The sequence below is a fragment of the Staurois parvus genome, unplaced genomic scaffold (genome assembly GCF_062004578.1).
Source record: "Staurois parvus isolate SC_StPar_1 unplaced genomic scaffold, SC_StPar_1.0 ptg002896l, whole genome shotgun sequence".
Taxonomy (NCBI): Eukaryota; Metazoa; Chordata; class Amphibia; order Anura; family Ranidae; genus Staurois; species Staurois parvus.
This window is the reverse complement of record NW_028320692.1, coordinates 10,447-31,748: the sequence shown is the minus strand read 5'-3', so window position 1 is coordinate 31,748 and position 21,302 is coordinate 10,447. Positions and strand designations below refer to the sequence as shown.

At 47.3% G+C, this 21,302-nt stretch overlaps 1 pseudogene; it reads right to left on the bottom strand.

Moving 5' to 3' along the window:
- Window positions 1-798: 798 nt before the first annotated feature.
- LOC149428950 (diamine acetyltransferase 1-like) lies at window positions 799-7,162 on the bottom strand (annotated as a pseudogene).
- Window positions 7,163-21,302: the final 14,140 nt, after the last annotated feature.

Below are 21,302 nucleotides of genomic sequence, written 5' to 3'. Positions count from 1 at the left end.
CTCTCAGAATCTGGTGCAGCTGTACATGGGAGCCAATCGGCTTCTGACTTCAGCTTGTTCAATGCAGCTCTGGCAGTAAAACCTGGAAGCTGATTGGTTTCTATGCAGAGCCGCACCAGATTCTGTGTGCTCCAGTTTTATGTCTCCTAGGGGGTGGGGCCTGGGGAACAATGAGTCAGGATAGGCCAGCGGGATATGTGGGGGAGGAGCTCAAGTTTAAAAAATTTGTTTCATAAACCAACAATTCCCCCAACAGAATGCTGTGATGTAACGATTGTCTTCTTTGCATGTCAGCAGAAACGTTAGGACCTCGTGGTATACCGTGTGTTCCATACGTGACGGAAAAACCACCCAAAGTGATACGAAGTGCCAACTTGTTGGATTAAAACAAACATGTTCTACTTCCCTGCTCTGTGCAATGATTTTGCACCAAGCCACCCCTTACCTCCTCTTCTTGCAGAGCCCCACCAGCGCTGTCTCCTTCCCCTCTTCTGGGTGCCTCAATAGCAATGCGGGGGCTAAAGAGGCCCCCATGGACGTGTGCTGCAGTCAGGGTGTGTGAGTCCATAGACACACACAGCATCATTGAGCCACCCACTCTCAGAGGAGTTTGACCGACAGCAGCAAGAGCCTATAACTCCCTGTGCCCTCAGTGTCTCCCGTGGGACCAGGAAGTGAGGGGAGCAGTGACAGGAGCCAGGAGAGTGTTTAGAGACGGGGGTGGGTAGAACAGGTAGGGGGGCTTTTTATACCTTAATGCAGGAAATGCATGAAAGTGAAAAACCTTTTGGAACCAATTTACATGTTACGGGGACACAGACCACCATAAAAAGGCAATACAAGTTTTAGCTGCATGACCTCCAAACGGTTTGGCTGGGGTTGAGAAAAATGGTACATATGTGTAGACCCCTCTAAGTTCTATGTATGTATGTGTAGACCCCTGTAGGTTCTATGTATGTATGTGTAGACCCCTCTAAGTTCTATGTATGTATGTGTAGACCCCTCTAAGTTCTATGTATGTATATGTAGACCCCTCTAAGTTCTATGTATGTATGTATGTATGTGTAGACCCCTGTAGGTTCTATGTATGTATGTGTAGACCCCTCTAAGTTCTATGTATGTATGTGTAGACCCCTGTAGGTTCTATGTATTTATGTGTAGACCCCTCTAAGTTCTATGTATGTATGTGTAGACCCCTCTAAGTTCAATGTATGTATGTGTAGACCCCTGTAGGTTCTATGTATGTATGTGTAGACCCATCTAAGTTCTATGTATGTATGTGTAGACCCCTGTAGGTTCTATGTATGTATGTGTAGACCCCTGTAGGTTCTATGTATGTATGTGTAGACCCCTCTAAGTTCTATGTATGTATGTGTAGACCCCTCTAAGTTCTATGTATGTATATGTAGACCCCTGTAGGTTCTATGTATGTATGTGTAGACCTCTCTAAGTTCTATGTATGTATGTGTAGACCCCTGTAGGTTCTATGTATGTATGTGTAGACCCCTCTAAGTTCTATGTATGTATGTGTAGACCCCTCTAAGTTCTATGTATGTATATGTAGACCCCTCTAAGTTCTATGTATGTATGTATGTATGTGTAGACCCCTCTAAGTTCTATGTATGTATGTGTAGACCCCTGTAGGTTCTATGTATGTATGTGTAGACCCCTGTAGGTTCTATGTATGTATGTGTAGACCCCTCTAAGTTCTATGTATGTATGTGTAGACCCCTCTAAGTTCTATGTATGTATATGTAGACCCCTGTAGGTTCTATGTATGTATGTGTAGACCTCTCTAAGTTCTATGTATGTATGTGTAGACCCCTGTAGGTTCTATGTATGTATGTGTAGACCCCTCTAAGTTCTATGTATGTATGTGTAGACCCCTCTAAGTTCTATGCATGTATATGTAGACCCCTCTAAGTTCTATGTATGTATGTGTAGACCCCTGTAGGTTCTATGTATGTATGTGTAGACCCCTGTAGGTTCTATGTATGTATGTGTAGACCCCTCTAAGTTCTATGTATGTATGTGTAGACCCCTGTAGGTTCTATGTATGTATGTGTAGACCCCTGTAGGTTCTATGTATGTATGTGTAGACCCCTCTAAGTTCTATGTATGTATATGTAGACCCCTGTAGGTTCTATGTATGTATGTGTAGACCCCTTTAAGTTCTATGTATGTATGTGTAGACCCCTCTAAGTTCTATGTATGTATGTGTAGACCCCTCTAAGTTCTATGTATGTATGTGTAGACCCCTCTAAGTTCTATGTATGTATGTGTAGACCCCTGTAGGTTCTATGTATGTATGTGTAGACCCCTCTAAGTTCTATGTATGTATGTGTAGACCCCTCTAAGTTCTATGTATGTGTACACCCCTCTAAGTTCTATGTATGTATGTGTAGACCCCTGTAGGTTCTATGTATGTATGTGTAGACCCCTTTAAGTTCTATGTATGTATGTGTAGACCCCTCTAAGCTCTATGTATGTATATGTAGACCCCTGTAGGTTCTATGTATGTATGTGTAGACCCCTTTAGGTTCTATGTATGTGTAGACCCCTTTAAGTTCTATGTATGTATGTGTAGACCCCTGTAGGTTCTATGTATGTATGTGTAGACCCCTCTAAGTTCTATGTATGTATGTGTAGACCCCTCTAAGCTCTATGTATGTATATGTAGACCCCTGTAGGTTCTATGTATGTATGTGTAGACCCCTTTAGGTTCTATGTATGTGTAGACCCCTTTAAGTTCTATGTATGTATGTGTAGACCCCTGTAGGTTCTATGTATGTATGTGTAGACCCCTCTAAGTTCTATGTATGTATGTGTAGACCCCTCTAAGTTCTATGTATGTATGTGTAGACCCCTCTAGGTTATGTATACACTATATTGCGAAAAGCATTGTCCCTGCCCTCCCAATCATGTGATCCAGGTGTTCCAATCCCCTCCCAATCATGTAATTCGGGTGTTCCAATCCCCTCCCAATCATGTGATTCGGGTGTTCCAATCCCCTCCCAATCATGATCCAGGTGTTCCAATCCCCTCCCAATCATGTGATTCAGGTGCTCCAATCCCCTCCCAATCATGTGATTCAGGTGCTCCAATCCCCTCCCAATCATGTGATTCAGGTGCTCCAATCCCCTCCATATCATGTGATTCAGGTGTTCCAATCCCCTCCATGGACACAGGTGTATACAATCAAGCCCCTAGGCATGCAGACGGCTTCTACAAACATTGGTGAAAGAATGGGTCGCTCTCAGGAGCTCAGTGACTCCAAGCGTGGTCCCGTGATAGGTGGCCACCTGGGCAATAAGTCCATCCGTGACATTTCCTGGCTACTAAATATTCCACACTCAACTGTTAGTGGGATTATAACAAAGTGGAAGCAACTGGGAACAACAGCCACTCAGCCACCTAGTGGTAGGCCACGTCACATGACAGAGCGGGGTCAGCGCATGCTGAAGCGCACAGTGCGCAGAAGTCGCCAACTGTCTGCAGAGTCAATAGCTAAAGACCTCCAAACTTGGTGTGGCCTTCAGATGAGCCCAACAACAGTGTGTAGAGAGCTTCATGGAATGGGTTTCCATGGCCGAGCAGCTGCATCCAAGCCTTCCATCACCAAGGGCAATGCAAAGCATCAGATGCCGTGGTGTAAAGCACGCCGCCACTGGACTCTAGAGCAGGGGAGACGTGTTCTCTGGAGTGACCAATCACACTTCTCTGGCAATTCGATGGATGTGTCTGTGTTTGGCGGTTTCCAGGAGAACGGCACTTGCCTGACTGGATTGTGCCAAATGTAAAGTTTGGTGGAGGGATTATGGTGTGGGGGTGTTCCTCAGGGGTTGGGCTTGGCCCCCTAGTTCCAGTGAAGGGAACTCTTAAGGTGACATTTTGGACAATTTCATGCTCCCAACTTTGTGGGAGGAGTTTGGGGATGGCCCCTTCCTGTTCCAACATGACTGCCCACCAGTGCACAAAGCAAGGTCCATAAAGACATGGAGGAGCCAGTTTGGGGTGGAGGAACTTGACTGTCCTGCACAGAGTCTTGACCTCAACCCCATAGAACACCTTTGGGATGAATTAGAGCGGAGACTGTGAGCCAGGCCTCCTCCCCCGACATCAGTGCCTGACCTGACAAATGTGCTTCTGGAAGAATGGTCCAACCTTCCCATAGACACCCTCCTAAACCTTGTGGACGGCCTTCCCAGAAGAGTTGAAGCTGTTATAGCTGCAAAGGGCGGGGCCAACTCAATATTGAACCCTACAGACTAAGACTGGGGGAACATTAAAGGCCATGTGTGTGGAAAGGGCGGGGCCAACTCAATATTGAACCCTACAGACTAAGACTGGGAGGGGCCATTAAAGGTCATGTGCATGGAAAGGGCGGGGCCAACTCAATATTGAACCCTACGGACTAAGACTGGGGGGCCATTAAAGGTCATGTGTGTGGAAAGGGCGGGGCCAACCCAATATTGAACCCTACGGACTAAGACTGGGGGGCCATTAAAGGTCATGTGTGTGGAAAGGCCGGCCGACCAATACCTGGGGCAATATAGAGTATGTATGTGTAGATCCCTCTTGGTTGTGTGTTAGTAAATGATCTCACCTGGTTGATCCTCCTCAGTATCTCGGATCCGACTCCCAGCCCTGACAGAAGATGGTAAGTAAAGTTCAGTCTGATAAAGCTGGAAATCCAATCATAGAAAGTCGTAGTGCTCACCCCGATAAAGCTCCATGACAAAGAAATCCTCCAGGTAGAGGCTCCTCCCCTCCCACGTCTCGTGTGTAATAGTACATGGCGAATCCGATCCTTTCGCCTTCACCTGGAATTATAATGGACAGACCAATCGGAGATCACAGAGCATTTATATTACAACCGTTCTGTTTTCATTATTTCAGACCCAGAGATGCCGTTTCTGAGTCTCTGTGCTTATTGTTCACTGATGTCCTATTTACTGATCTGAGTTCATTGGTCAGATACCTGCATGGAGTGTGCACATCTATGGATAGGCTGGGATTACATGCATGGAGTGTCCACATGTGCAGGGAGGCCGGGGGTTACATGCATGGGGTGTGCACATCTATATGAAGGCTGGGGGTGGCATGCATGAGGTATGCATATCTACAGGAAGTCCAGGGGTTGCATGGGGTGTGCACCTCTACAGGAAGTCCGGGGGTTACATGCATGGGGTGTGCACATCTACAGCGAGGCCAGGGGTTACATGGATAGGGAGTTGCACCTCTACATATGGGTCAGAGGTCCCCTGCACCCTGGCAGGCCGGGGGTACATTCATGAGGTATGCACATCTATAGGAAGGCTGGGGGTTACATGCATGAGGTATGCACATCTACAGGAAGGCCGGTGGTTATATGCATGGGGTGTGCACATCTATAGGAAGACCAGGGGTTACATGCATGGGGTATGCACATCTACCATAAGGCCGGGGGATACATGCAAGGGATGTGCACATCTACAGGAAGGCTGGGGTTATATGCATGGGGTGTGCACATCTATAGGAAGACCAGGGGTTACATGCATGGGGTTTGCACATCTACAGGGAGGCCAGGGGTTACATGCACAGGGTATGCACATCTACAGGAAGGCCGGGGGTACATGCATGGGGTGTGCACATCTACAGGGAGGCTGGGGGATACATGCATGGGGTGTGCACATCTACAGGAAGGCTGGGGGATACATACATGGGGTGTGCACATCTACAGGAAGGCCGGGGGATACATGCATGGGGTATGCACATCTACCATAAGGCCGGGGGATACATGCAAGGGATGTGCACATCTACAGGAAGGCTGGGGTTAGATGCATGGGGTGTGCACATCTATATGAAGGCCGGGGGGTTACAGGCACGGGGTGTGCACGTCTACAGGGAGGCCGGGGGTACATGCATGGGGTGTGCACATCTACAGAGAGGCTGGGGGTTACATGGATAGGGAGGTGCACATCTACAGAGAGGCTGGGGGTTACATGCATGGGGTATGCACATCTACAGGAAGGCCGGTGGTTATATGCATGGGGTGTGCACATCTATAGGAAGACCAGGGGTTACATGCATGGGGTTTGCACATCTACAGAGAGGCCAGGGGTTACATGCATGGGGTGTGCACGTCTACAGGAAGGTTGGGGGTACATGCATGGGGTGTGCACATCTACAGGGAGGCTGGGGGTTACATGCATGGGGTGTGCACATCTACAGAGAGGCTGGGGGTTACATGCATGGGGTTTGCACATCTACAGAGAGGCTGGGGGTTACATGCATGGGGTTTGCACATCTACAGAGAGGCTGGGGGTTACATGGATAGGGAAGTGCACCTCTACATATGGGTCAGAGGTCCCCTGTTCTGTATTACAACACTACCCGAGTTCCAGACAACCCCTGCAGCGTCCTCTGAATGAACCCAAGTCCAGGTTTCCTCCCGGGTGCAATGTTTGCAGAGGTGCTGCACATCTAGAACCACGGCAGGGTGCTGCACATCTAGAACCACGGCAGGGTGCTGCACATCTAGAACCATGGCAGGGTGCTGCACATCTAGAACCATGGCAGAGGTGCACATCTAGAACCACGGCAGAGGTGCACATCTAGAACCACGGCAGAGGTGCACATCTAGAACCACGGCAGAGGTGCAAATCTAGAACCATGGCAGAGGTGCTGCACATCTAGAACCATGGCAGGGTGCTGTGCTCACTATTCTAGCACTGGAACTTGCCACCGGATCCTATTAGAGGAAGAGCCGCATCCTGACCTCTCATCCACAGGTGCACCATCAAGGCCCATCTTGTTACCTACAGACCAGAAGAAGGGCTGAAGGAACGTTTTGCAAACCATTGGAATGTATAGAGCTGACCTGACCCGGGTTGGTTTTTCCCGTCCTGCCCAGCACTGGCCCAATGTATGGAATATCCCGACTGATGGGAACTTACCGTCACCGTCCTTCTCTGGCGTTAGTTCTGCAATGGAACAATGAAAGAAGGGGCGCTCCCCAAACCCGTCCTCCAGCAGGTCTGTGAAATAGAAGAATCTGGGAAGTTATCAATAACAAATATGGAGAAGTCTCCCTCCTCGTGTTCCAATTTCTGATCTCACCCTTCTCTGTCAGATGCAAGGCGTCCAGCATGGTCTCATATTCCGCCAGTTCCTGGAATAAGAATCACATTGTAGGTATGGAGCTCACGCTGGGCACCATTTCTTCTACTGACACAACAACGGGGCACCATTTCTTCTACTGACACAACAACGGGGCACCATTTCTTCTACTGACACAACAACGGGGCACCATTTCTTCTACAGACACAACAACGGGGCACCATGTCTTCTACTGACACAACAACGGGGCACCATTTCTTCTACTGACACAACAACGGGGCACCATTTCTTCTACTGACACAACAACGGGCACCATTTCTTCTACTGACGCAACAATGGGACACCATTTCTTCTACTGACACAACAACGGGGCACCATTTCTTCCACTGACACAACAACGGGCACCATTTCTTCTACTGACACAACAACGGGGCACCATTTCTTTTACTGACACAATGGGGCACCATTTCTTCTACTGACACAACAACGGGGCAGCATTTCTTCTACTGACACAACAAGGGGCACCATTTCTTCTACTGACACAACAAGGGGGCACCATTTCTTCTACTGACACAACAAGGGGGCACCATTTCTTCTACTGACACAACAACGGGGCACCATTTCTTCTACAGACACAACGGGGCACCATTTCTTCTACTGACACAACAACGGGGCACCATTTCTTTTACTGACACAACGGGGCACCATTTCTTCTACTGACACAACAAGGGGCACCATTTCTTCTACTGACACAACAACGGGGCACCATTTCTTCTGCTGACACAACAACGGGGCACCATTTCTTCTGCTGACACAACAACGGGGCACCATTTCTTCTACTGACACAACAACGGGGCACCATTTCTTCTACTGACACAACAACAGCGCACCATTTCTTCTACTGACACAACAACGGGGCACCATTTCTTCTACTGACACAACAACGGGGCACCATTTCTTCTACTGACACAACAACGGGGCACCATTTCTTCTACAGACACAACAACGGGGCACCATGTCTTCTACTGACACAACAACGGGGCACCATTTCTTCTACTGACACAACAACGGGGCACCATTTCTTCTACTGACACAACAACGGGCACCATTTCTTCTACTGACGCAACAATGGGACACCATTTCTTCTACTGACACAACAACGGGGCACCATTTCTTCCACTGACACAACAACGGGCACCATTTCTTCTACTGACACAACAACGGGGCACCATTTCTTTTACTGACACAATGGGGCACCATTTCTTCTACTGACACAACAACGGGGCAGCATTTCTTCTACTGACACAACAAGGGGCACCATTTCTTCTACTGACACAACAAGGGGGCACCATTTCTTCTACTGACACAACAACGGGGCACCATTTCTTCTACAGACACAACGGGGCACCATTTCTTCTACTGACACAACAACGGGGCACCATTTCTTTTACTGACACAACGGGGCACCATTTCTTCTACTGACACAACAAGGGGCACCATTTCTTCTACTGACACAACAACGGGGCACCATTTCTTCTGCTGACACAACAACGGGGCACCATTTCTTCTGCTGACACAACAACGGGGCACCATTTCTTCTACTGACGCAACAACGGGGCACCATTTCTTCTACTGACACAACAACAGCGCACCATTTCTTCTACTGACACAACAAGGGGGCACCATTTCTTCTACTGACACAACAAGGGGGCACCATTTCTTCTATAGACACAACGGGGCACCATTTCTTCTACTGACACAACAACGGGGCACCATTTCTTTTACTGACACAACGGGGCACCATTTCTTCTACTGACACAACAAGGAGCACCATTTCTTCTACTGACACAACAACGGGGCACCATGTCTTCTACTGACACAACAAGGGGCACCATTTATTCTACTGACACAACAACGGGGCACCATTTCTTCTACTGACACAACAACGGGGCACCATTTCTTCTACTGACACAACAACGGGGTACCATTTCTTTTACTGACACAACGGGCACCATTTCTTCTACTGACACAACAACGGGGCACCATTTCTTCTACAGACACAACAACGGGGCACCATTTCTTCTACTGACACAACAACGGGGCACCATTTCTTCTACTGACACAACAATGGGCACCATTTCTTCTACTGACACAACAATGGGGCACCATTTCTTCTACTGACACAACAATGGGCACCATTTCTTCTACTGACACAACAATGGGGCACCATTTCTTCTACTGACACAACAACGGGGCACCATTTCTTCTACTGACACAACAACGGGGCACCATTTCTTCTACTGACACAACAACGGGCACCATTTCTTCTACTGACACAACAACGGGGCACCATTTCTTCTACAGACACAACAACGGGGCACCATTTCTTCTACAGACACAACAACGGGGCACCATTTCTTCTACTGACACAACAACGGGGCACCATTTCTTCTACTGACACAACAACGGGCACCATTTCTTCTACTGACACAACAACGGGGCACCATTTCTTCTACTGACACAACAACGGGCACCATTTCTTTTACTGACACAACAATGGGACACCATTTCTTCTACAGACAGAACAATGGGCACCATTTCTTCTACTGAAACAACAATGGGGCACCATTTCTTCTACTGAAACAACAATGGGCACCATTTCTTCTACAGACAGAACAATGGGCACCATTTCTTCTACTGAAACAACAATGGGGCACCATTTCTTCTACTGACACAACAATGGGCACCATTTGTTTTACTGACACAACAACGGGGCCCCATTTATTCTACAGACACAACAAGGGGGCACCCTTTCTTCTACTGACACAACAACGGGGCACCATTTCTTCTACTGACACAACAACGGGCACCATTTCTTCTACTGACACAACAAGGGCACCATTTCTTCTACTGACACAACAATGGGCACCATTTCTTCTACTGACACAACAACGGGGCACCATTTCTTCTACTGACACAACAACGGGCACCATTTCTTCTATTGACACAACAACGGGCACCATTTCTTCTACTGACACAACAACGGGGCACCATTTCTTTTACTGACACAATGGGGCACCATTTCTTCTACTGACACAACAACGGGGCACCATTTCTTCTACTGACACAACAACGGGGTACCATTTCTTTTACTGACACAACGGGCACCATTTCTTCTACTGACACAACAACGGGGTACCATTTCTTTTACTGACACAACGGGCACCATTTCTTCTACTGACACAACAACGGGGCACCATTTCTTCTACTGACACAACAACGGGGCACCATTTCTTCTACTGACACAACAATGGGCACCATTTCTTCTACTGACACAACAATGGGGCACCATTTCTTCTACTGACACAACAATGGGCACCATTTCTTCTACTGACACAACAATGGGGCACCATTTCTTCTACTGACACAACAACGGGGCACCATTTCTTCTACTGACACAACAACGGGGCACCATTTCTTCTACTGACACAACAACGGGCACCATTTCTTCTACTGACACAACAACGGGGCACCATTTCTTCTACAGACACAACAACGGGGCACCATTTCTTCTACAGACACAACAACGGGGCACCATTTCTTCTACTGACACAACAACGGGGCACCATTTCTTCTACTGACACAACAACGGGCACCATTTCTTCTACTGACAGAACAACGGGGCACCATTTCTTCTACTGACACAACAACGGGCACCATTTCATCTACTGACACAACAACGGGGCAGCATTTCTTCTACTGACACAACAACGGGCACCATTTCATCTACTGACACAACATTGGGGCACCATTTCTTCTACAGACACAATGGGGCACCATTTCTTCTACTGACACAACAACGGGGCACATTTCTTCTACTGACACAACAAGGGGGCACCATTTCTTCTACTGACACAACAACGGGGCACCATTTCTTCTACTGACACAACAACGGGGCAGCATTTCTTCTACTGACACAACAACGGGGCACCATTTCTTCTACTGACACAACAAGGGGGCACCATTTCTTCTACTGACACAACAACGGGCACCATTTCATCTACTGACACAACAACGGGGCACCATTTCTTCTACTGACACAACAAGGGGGCACCATTTCTTCTACTGACACAACAACGGGCACCATTTCATCTACTGACACAACATCGGGGCACCATTTCTTCTACAGACACAATGGGGCACCATTTCTTCTACTGACACAACAACGGGGCACCATTTCTTCTACTGACACAACGGGACACCATTTCTTCTACTGACACAACAACGGGCACCATTTCTTCTACTGACACAACAACGGGCACCATTTTTTCTACTGACACAACAACGGGCACCATTTCTTCTACTGACACAACAACGGGGTACTATTTCTTCTACTGACACAACAACGGGGCACCATTTCTTCTACTGACACAACAACGGGGCACCATTTCTTCTACTGACACAACAACGGGGCACCATTTCTTCTACTGACACAACAACGGGGCACCATTTCTTCTACTGACACAACAAGGGCACCATTTCTTCTACTGACACAACAACGGGGCACCATTTCTTCTACTGACACAACAACGGGCACCATTTCTTCTACTGACACAACAACGGGCACCATTTCTTCTACTGACACAACAAGGGGGCACCATTTCTTCTACTGACACAACAAGGGGGCACCATTTCATCTACTGACACAACAATGCGGCACCATTTCTTCTACTGACACAACAACGGGGCACCATTTCTTCTATTGATACAACAACGGGGCACCATTTCTTCTACTGACACAACAACGGGGCAGCATTTCTTCTACTGACACAACAACGGGGCACCATTTCTTCTACTGACACAACAATGGGGCACCATTTCTTCTACTGACACAACAACGGGGCAGCATTCCTCCCTTTAATAGTTTAACCACTTTACTACTGTGCTATATATATATATATATATATATATATATATGGCATCTCCCAGAAGTGAGCCCCTCCCCCCTCACATTTGTGTCAATATTTGATTCTCTCTTTTCATGTGACAACACTGAAGAAATGACACTTTGCTACAATGTGACGTAGTCAGTGTACAGCTTGTATAACATGGAAATTTGCTGTCCCCTCAAAATCACTCATCACACCGCCATTAATGTCTAAACTGCTGGCAACAAAAGTGACTCCGCCCCTAAGTGACAAGGTCCAAATTGGGCACAAAGTGTCAATATTTTGTGTGGCCGCCATTATTTTCCAGCACTGCCTTAACCCTCTTGGGCATGGAGTTCACCAGAGCTTTTACAGGTTGCCATTGAAGTCCTCTGCCACTACTCCATGACGTCATCATGCAGCTGGTGGATGTTAGAGATCTTGCGCTCCTCCACCTTCCGTTTGAGGACGCCCCACAGATGCTCAATAGGGTTCAGGTCTGGAGACCTGCTTGGCCAGTCCATCACCTTTACCCTCAGCTTCTTTAGCAAGGCAATGATGGTCTTGGAGGTGTGTTTGGGGTCGTTATCATGTTGGAATACTGCCCTGCGGCCTAGTCTCCGAAGGGAAGGGGATATATGTAACAGACACGGGCGTATGATGAATCGGGTCTGTGGACCAATATGGCCAACATTCAGTCTTTTTTGTAATGCCCATGTTGAGGGTTAGGCCCCCAATAAAGTTTTAAATTCAGAAACCTTCGTAGGTTTCCATGCGGATTGTCTGGCAAGAGCTGAATTTGGTTGGGAGGCAATCTATTGTGCGTACAAATTGCTTTGGCCCACGATCAATTGGTACAAATCTTCCGTGAAAAACAGCAGAACCTAAGGGAGACCCTCATACTATTGGAACCTCATGGAGACCCTCATAATATTGGACCCTGATAAAGATCCTCATCATATTTTACCCTGATGGACATCCTCATATTACTTAAACCTGATGGAGAGCCACATAATAATGGAACCTAATAGAGACCCTAATAACAATGGCACATTATGAAGACCTTAATTACAGTTGTGGCCAAAATTATTCAACCCCCACTGAAATTGAGTGTTTTGGCCAGTTTGACATTGCTTTTGATCATTCAGTCATCTTGCTTACATTTACATTAAAGAGGCACTTGTAGGTCAGACAAATATAACATAACAGTTATAATGAAATAACCACAAATGTCTTTTCTGTGCTCACAGCATTATCAGTTTTATTCAACCCCCAAGTGACATTCAATCTTAGTACTTAGTACAGCATCCTTTTACAGTTATAACAGCTTTTAAACGTGAAGCATAGCTTGACACAAGTGTCTTGCAGCGATCTACGGGTATCTTCGCCCATTCTTCATGGGCAAAGGCCTCCAGTTCAGTCACATTCTTAGGCTTGCGCACTGCAACTGCTTTCTTTAAGTCCCACCAGAGGTTCTCAATCGGATTTAAGTCTGGTGACTGCGATGGCCACTCCAAAATGTTCCAGCCTTTCCTCTGCAACCATGCTCTAGTGGACTTGGAGGTATGCTTGGGATCATTGTCCTGTTGAAAGGTCCAACGTCTCCCAAGCCTCAGGTGTGTGACGGACTGCATCACGTTTCCATCCAATATCTCCTGGTACTGAAGAGAATTCATGGTACCTTGCACACGCTGAAGCTTCCCTGTACCTGCAGAAGCAAAACAGCCCCAAAGCATGATTGACCCTCCACCATGCTTCACAGTAGGCAAGGTGTTCTTTTCATCATAGGCCTTGTTCTTCCTCCTCCAAACATAGCGTTGATCCATGGGCCCAAACAGTTCTAATTTTGTTTCATCAGTCCACAGAACACTATCCCACAACTTTTGTGGTTTGTCCACATGGCTTTTGGCATACTGCAGTCGACTCTTCTTATTCTTTGGAGACAGCAAGGGGGTACGCCTGGGAGTTCTGGCACGGAGGCCTTCATTACGCAGTGTGCGTCTTATTGTCTGGGCTGAAACTTCTGTACCCACATCTGACAAATCTTTTCTCAGTTCCTCAGCAGTCACACGGGGACTTCTCTCCACTCTACGCTTCAGGTAGCGCACAGCAGTCGAAGTCAGCATCTTCTTTCTGCCACGACCAGGTAGCGTTTCAACAGTGCCCTTTGCCTTGAATTTGCGAATGATGCTTCCTAAGGTGTCTCTTGGTATGTTTAACATCTTTGCAATCTTCTTATAGCCATTGCCCTTCCTGTGAAGAGAAATCACCTCTTCTCTTGTCTTCCTGGACCATTCTCTTGCCTTCACCATGTTTGTAACCACACCAGTAAATGTCTAGAAGGAGCTGAGTATCACAGTCATTTTAAAGCTGCCTAATTGGTGCTTATTATGCTTGATTGCTGCTCGGTGACATCCACAGGTGTTTTCAATACCTGATGGAAAGCACCTGTATGAACCTCTGTTCTTCAGAGTGGTAGTCTTTAAGGGGTTGAATAATTGTGGCAATGAAGAAACCACATAAGAACCATTTACTACTGTATTACATAAACAATTGATGTCATTTTAGTTGCATTTGGGTAGTTACAACGTCCTTGTAGGATTTGATTCTGAATACAATTCCAAATGTACACTATAGTCCCTAAACCCCTTTACAGCATTGGGGGTTGAATAATTTTGGCCACAACTGTATAATGAAACCTGTTGGAGACCCTCACAGTATTAGAACCTGACGGAGACGCTCATAAGATTAGACCCTGATGGAAAGCCTCATAATAACACAACCTGGTGGAGACCCTCATATTACCGGAACCTGGTGGAGACCCTCATATTACCGGAACCTGGTGGAGACCCTCATATTACCGGAACCTGGTGGAGACCCTCATATTACCGGAACCTGGTGGAGACCCTCATATTACCGGAACCTGGTGGAGACCCTCCTATTACTGGAACCTGGTGGAGACCCTCATATTACCGGAACCTGGTGGAGACCCTCATATTACCGGAACCTGGTGGAGACCCTCATATTATTGGAACCTGGTGGAGAACCTCATATTATTGGAACCTGGTGGAGACACTCATATTACCAGAACCTGGTGGAGACACTCATATTTCCAGAACCTGGTGGAGACTTTCATATTATCCATCCTGGGTACTTTAGGTATTTCTTACTAATTTAAGGGTCTCCACTAGATTCCGTGATGGCTGTAGCTGCAGGTATCATTCCGGTATAACCACTCAAAGTCCAGCGACGTACCAGTACATTGCTGGTCCATGTTGGGCATATATGTAACAGAGACAGGCGTACGATGAATTGGGTCTGTGGACCAATATGGCCGCCATTCATTCTATTCTGTAACCCCCATGTTGAGGGTTAGGCCCAAAAAAAGATCAATTGGTACAAATCTTCCATGAAAAACAGCGTAGGGGCTAAACGCTAGTGCTGGCAGGGAACAGGGCTGATCCTGCTAACACTGCATTTTTTTGAGGACACTATACCAAGGGGGCACTAGTATAGTTCAGTTCGTGATGAATATATTGATCCGTACAAATACTATACTAGTAATGGGGGTGATAAGCGACCTATAGCAAGAATGCGATAGTGTGCGGGCAATCTCACGCTATCTGACCCTGGCGGGGAGGGGCACTAACTGACCTTGACGCTATCTGATGTCACTAGTGGCAGTAATACAGGGATCAGTGAAAAAGTCTATATACTGACACTGTACTAATGGCACTGGCCGGGTGACGGGGCGATCAAAGGGTTAAATGTGCTAATCTAACGTGTGCGTGTAAATTGTAGTGCTTTAACTCAGCGCCGTGTTCGTTCTTCTGTCCCTGGACGTCATAGGGGGCAGCTGGGGGGGGCGCACGCACACCCGGAAATAGAAAGCAACGTAAGATTACGTCGCTTTGCCCAGAGCCGCCGCTCGCCCACACATTGTTGGTGGGCGGGCAGCAAGTAGTTTAAAAAAAATAAAAAATTATTGAGAGAAATGTTTTTGAATTTTTTTTTAAACATTATTTTTTCTTTTTTTTACTATTTTTTAATAAAAATACTTTCATCGGAGTAGCGCAATGTTACCATAGTAATGTTGTACTACTCTGGGGGGGCGATCAGGGTTTTTTTTTTTTTTTCTACACTTTGCATTGCATTAACAATGAAGATCATTGCTCCGCAATGCAAAGCTTGCTTTGAACTGTCATGAATGTGTTAAGTTCAGGGGCGGACTGACAACTCATGGGGGCCCCGGGCAATAGGGATCATGGGGCCCCTGTATCATAGCCCACACTCAGAAAAGCCTATAAAAGGTACCAAGGGCATCTCATGAGGACCCTACAGACCTCGGGCCCTCGGGCAGTGCCTGACTGCCCAATTGATCAGTCCGCCCCTGGTTAAGTTCATGACAGTTCAATATAATAGTGATCTGTGATTCGCTCCAGCTGGTCACATGGTACTGTGATTGGCCCCCCATGTGTCATGTGAGAGCAGTGGACCAATCACAGCTCTCCAGGAACATAAGCAAAGTTTTTATGAATCAGATTGATTCATAAAAGCTTTTTTGTCATTGCGATCGCATAGCGATCACGTGATCAGCGGGGTCCTGATTACCAGGGGTAGGGTTGCCCCCGCAGTGCCCCCGTGTTGGCATAAGAATGGCAACATACCGGTACTTTGCTAGTCCTGTAGCTGCTGCCCATCCGCAGTACATTGGGTGGCCTGCTAGTGGTTAAAGTATTAGAACCTGATGGAGACCCTCATAATATTGGAACCTAGTGGAGACCCTTATAATGTTGGAACCTGATGGGGACCCCTATAATACGTGAATCTGGTAGAGACCCTCACAATGCTGGAACCTGATGGAGACCCTTGTAATACTGAAATCTATTAGGGATCCTTATAATATCGTAACCTGATGGGAGACCTTCATAATACTAAAATCTAATGGAGACCCTTAAATTATTAAGAGATTGATGGAGATTCTCATAATGTTGGAATCTAATGGAGACCCTCATAATATTAGAACCTGATGGAGACCCTCATAATATTAGAACCTGATGGAGACCCTCATAATATTAGAACCTGATGGAGACCCTCATAATATTAGAACCATTACACTGGGTGGCTTTATGCTGCAGCTGTATCTCTGAGGCCTGTAATGTATGATGTGTCCCTGTGCATGAGGCCTCACTCTTCTGGCATTCCTTTTTCCAGTCCTTCATCCAAAATCCCTCCCGAAACATCGGTCTCTGGTCCTTCCATGACTGTTTTCATGCCATTAGAGCTCTTTAAACCTGTAACCTGACTTAGTGGCATTTTTGCTATTATATCCATCCTGGGTACACTCCATGGTCACCTATTTCTGAGTCCTCCAAACTACGTATAAGATCTGAGCCCTGAAGAAAGAAGAGAATTTTTATCCCCTGAAAGGCATGGCCTGTTCCGTGTTGTCTTGCTACAGGCAAACAATAATATGAAAGGATTTGGGACTTTTGGGTTGGCGCTCCCATTAGACTTTTTATCCTTGGGTCAGAAACAATTGAGTACTGACGTGATACTTTTTTTATTTGCACTAACATACAATTTTGAGGACAAGCTTTCGGGGTATGTTCCCTTCTTCAAGGTCCAGGCAGTGGCTACAATCATCTCAAGCAATGCTTGGGTCTCAAACTCTGGGCCACCTATTTATGGGGTGCTCAGTTTGTGTTGCGAGCGGTCCTCACCAGAACCATGGTGTCCCGGATAAATCTGGCTGACCTACATCGATCATCAACTACTGATTGATGGCATCTGGTGCCTCATTCATCCCAGTGATCATAGACTGAGGCGGCACTTACACCAAGACGGATCGCCATGCGTTATGTTGCATGTTAATGGCTGGCAACACAGCATTGTGGACGAAAACTCAGATATGCACAATTTTCGGTGAAGCACGGCGGGTGTGTTTCCTTATTGCGCTGGGCTACCATAGACAGTGACTGGCAATGCAATACATAAATTTGTGCATGATATGTTACTGCGATGTGTGACTGACTCCAACAGAAGGGGCCCCATGGGAATAAATCTGTAGAAGGACAACGGACACATGATAGTTCCACCCAGTCAGGTTCACAATTGATGGAGACCTGATGGAATTCCTCATGATATTGGAACCTGATGGAGAGCCTCATAATTACACAACCTGATGGGAGATCTTCATAATAACAAGATCTGATGGAGACCCTCAAACTATTTGAACCTAATGGAGCCCCTCATACTATTGGAACCTAATGGGGAACCTCATAATATTGGACCCCATTGAGATCCCCATATTATACCCTGATGAAGATCCTCATATTACTTGAACCTACTAGAGACCCTCATAATACTGGAACCTCATAGGGAGCCTCATATTAACACAACCTGATAGAGACCTCCATAATAACAAGATCAGATGGAGACCCCCCCAACGATTTGAACCTAATGGAGACCCTCATAATATTTTACCCTGATGGAGACCCTCATAATATTGGCACGTTATGGAGACCCAGTTTATAATGGAACCTGATGGTGACCCATGTAGTATTGAAATCTGATAGAGACCTTCATAATATTGAAACCTGAGGGTGTCAGAGCCTGGGTCAGAGTCTGCGGTGAGTGGCAATGTTTCTTCTTGCTGAGCCACCTGGAATGCTGGACAGTTCGCTTGACAATTATTTTAATGATTCTGCCTTGACCTTGTCTGTCATGAACCTTGAACCCCTTGCTCCTCCCATGAACTTCCTGATATAAGCCATGTCTCTGCATTTCCTGTTTGCCAGATTATTGTGCGCTACAGCCAGTATCTTGCTCCTTGCCTTCTCTGCTGTCATCCATAATTGCTACCACTCGTTATTGACCCTTGGCTCGTTCTTGACTACGCTTCTTCCTGATCCCAACCTCCGACTGCTCATTACCGACCTTGGCTTGTTTATCGACCACGCTTCTGTTTGATCCTTACCTGCTTAATACGCTACTGGACCTCCGTTTGCCCACCTTCGGGTGAGGTGATCCTGAGGACCACGACCTGGTGCTAACACACAGCAAAATCCATCTCCACCATTAGGAGCTCTGGTGAACACCGGTTAGTACTTAGACTCCGCACCTCGGGTGATCCCACTTCTCCGCCATGGTGACCTGCCTGTGTACCTATCCTTCTGGTTTCAGTGTGAGCCTCTCCACTGCTATAGCAATTGGTCTTCGAGCCTGACCCCCCTGATCGTGACAGAGGGAGACCCTCAAAATATTAGAATGTGATGGAAATCCTCACACTATTGCAACCTAATGGAGATCCCCATAACAACAAAATCTGATGGACAGCCTCATAATAACACAGTTTGATAGTAATCCACACAATATTGGAACCTGATGGAGACCCTCAAACTATTTGAACCTAAGAGAGACCCTCATACTATTGGAACCAGATGGAGACCCTCATAATATTGGACCCTGATGGAGATCCTCATCATATTTTACCCTGATGGACAGCCACATAATAATGGAACCTAATAGAGACCCTCACAACATTGGAACATTATGAAGACCCTAATTATAATGGAACCTGATGGAGACCCTCATAATATTAGAACCTAATGGAAAGCCTCATAATAACACAACCTGCAGGAGACCCTCATATTATTGGAACCTGGTGGAGACCCTCATATTACTGGAACCTGGTGGAGACCCTCATATTACTGGAACCTGGTGGAGACCCTCATATTACCAGAACCTGGTGGAGACTTTCATATTACTGGAACCTGGTGGAGACCCTCATATTACCGGAACCTACTGGAGACTTTCATATTAATGGAACCTGGTGGAGACCCTCATATTATCGGAACCTAGTGGAGACCCTCATATTATCGGAACCTGGTGGAGACCCTCATATTATCGGAACCTGGTGGAGACCCTCATATTACTGGAACCTGGTGGAGACCCTCATATTACTGGAACCTGGTGGAAAGCCTCATATTACTGGAACCTGGTGGAGACCTTCATATTATCGTAACCTAGTGGAAAAACTCATATTAGGGTAGGGGAGGGGTCTGTTGTTGACGAGGTGTTGGTGTATCTGTGGGGGGGGCAAAGTGGTAGTTGGGAGGTGGAAGTTTGTCAGTGGTTGGTTGGGATCGGTAGTTTGGGGGGTGGAGGTCTGTGGGTGGTAGACGTTAGTTGGTGGTGTAAGTTGATAGAAGTTGGGGGGTGGAGAGATTGTCAGTGGTGGAAGGCTTAATTACTTGGGGGATGGGGTGGTCTGTCAGTGAGGTGTTGGTAGTAAGTGGGTGGAAGTCAATCAGTGGGGGCATTAGTGGTGGGGAGTTAGTGTTCGTCACTGGAGGGGCAGGGGTAGTTAGTTGAGGGGTGATGGTATCAGGAATGGGCTCAGCACAGGTGGTGCTGGGGCTCACCTGCCTTGTGGGCTGCAGTACCAGTGCTGGCCAGCGGGTGCTCTCAGCAGCCAGAATCTCACTCCTGCAATCAAGCCAGGGGCAGGGGTAGTTTAGTTGAGGGGTGATGGTGTCAGGAATGGGCTCAGCACAGGTGGTGCTGGGGCTCACCTGCCTTGTGGGCTGCAGTACCAGTGCTGGCCAGCGGGTGCTCTCAGCAGCCAGAATCTCACTCCTGCAATCAAGCCATCACCTGAGGCTGATTGCAGGAGGTGTATTTAAGCAATGGCCAGGCCTACAGTCAGTGCCTTGGTGGTTGTTTCCCATGAGCCCCTGTACCTGGCATCCTGTGTTCCTGCATATTTGCCTATCTGATTTGTTGCTGACCCTGCTTTGATCCTGACCTCTGCTGACTTCTCCTGCCCTGATCCCTGGCCTGTCTGACTTCTCTTGGATACCCTCATTGGATCTGATCTCCTGTTACTGACCCGGCGACTGACCCGACTATTCTGTGCCTGCTGTCTTGTACCGCGCTGTCCCCACCGTTTCCGACCCGGCCTGTCTGACTATGCTTCTGCTCAGCCATCCATCCGTCCTGCACGGACCCATCCGCCTCTTCACGTCAGGCTCTCCTCCAGAATATACCTCTGGTGGATCCCTCTACCACGGGTGGGTGTACTCAGGGGCCGCGACCTGGTCTCTGTCTGCTCCAAGTCCATCCCCACCATCAGGGGCCCTGGTGAACAAGCAGACTGGGACTTAGACTCCGCACTCTGGGGAATCCTATTCCGTGGGTTGCTAGAGGTACCGCCAGACGGTGCATTACAGACCCATACGGCCTGCCTGACCATTCCACCTCTCCAGCCCT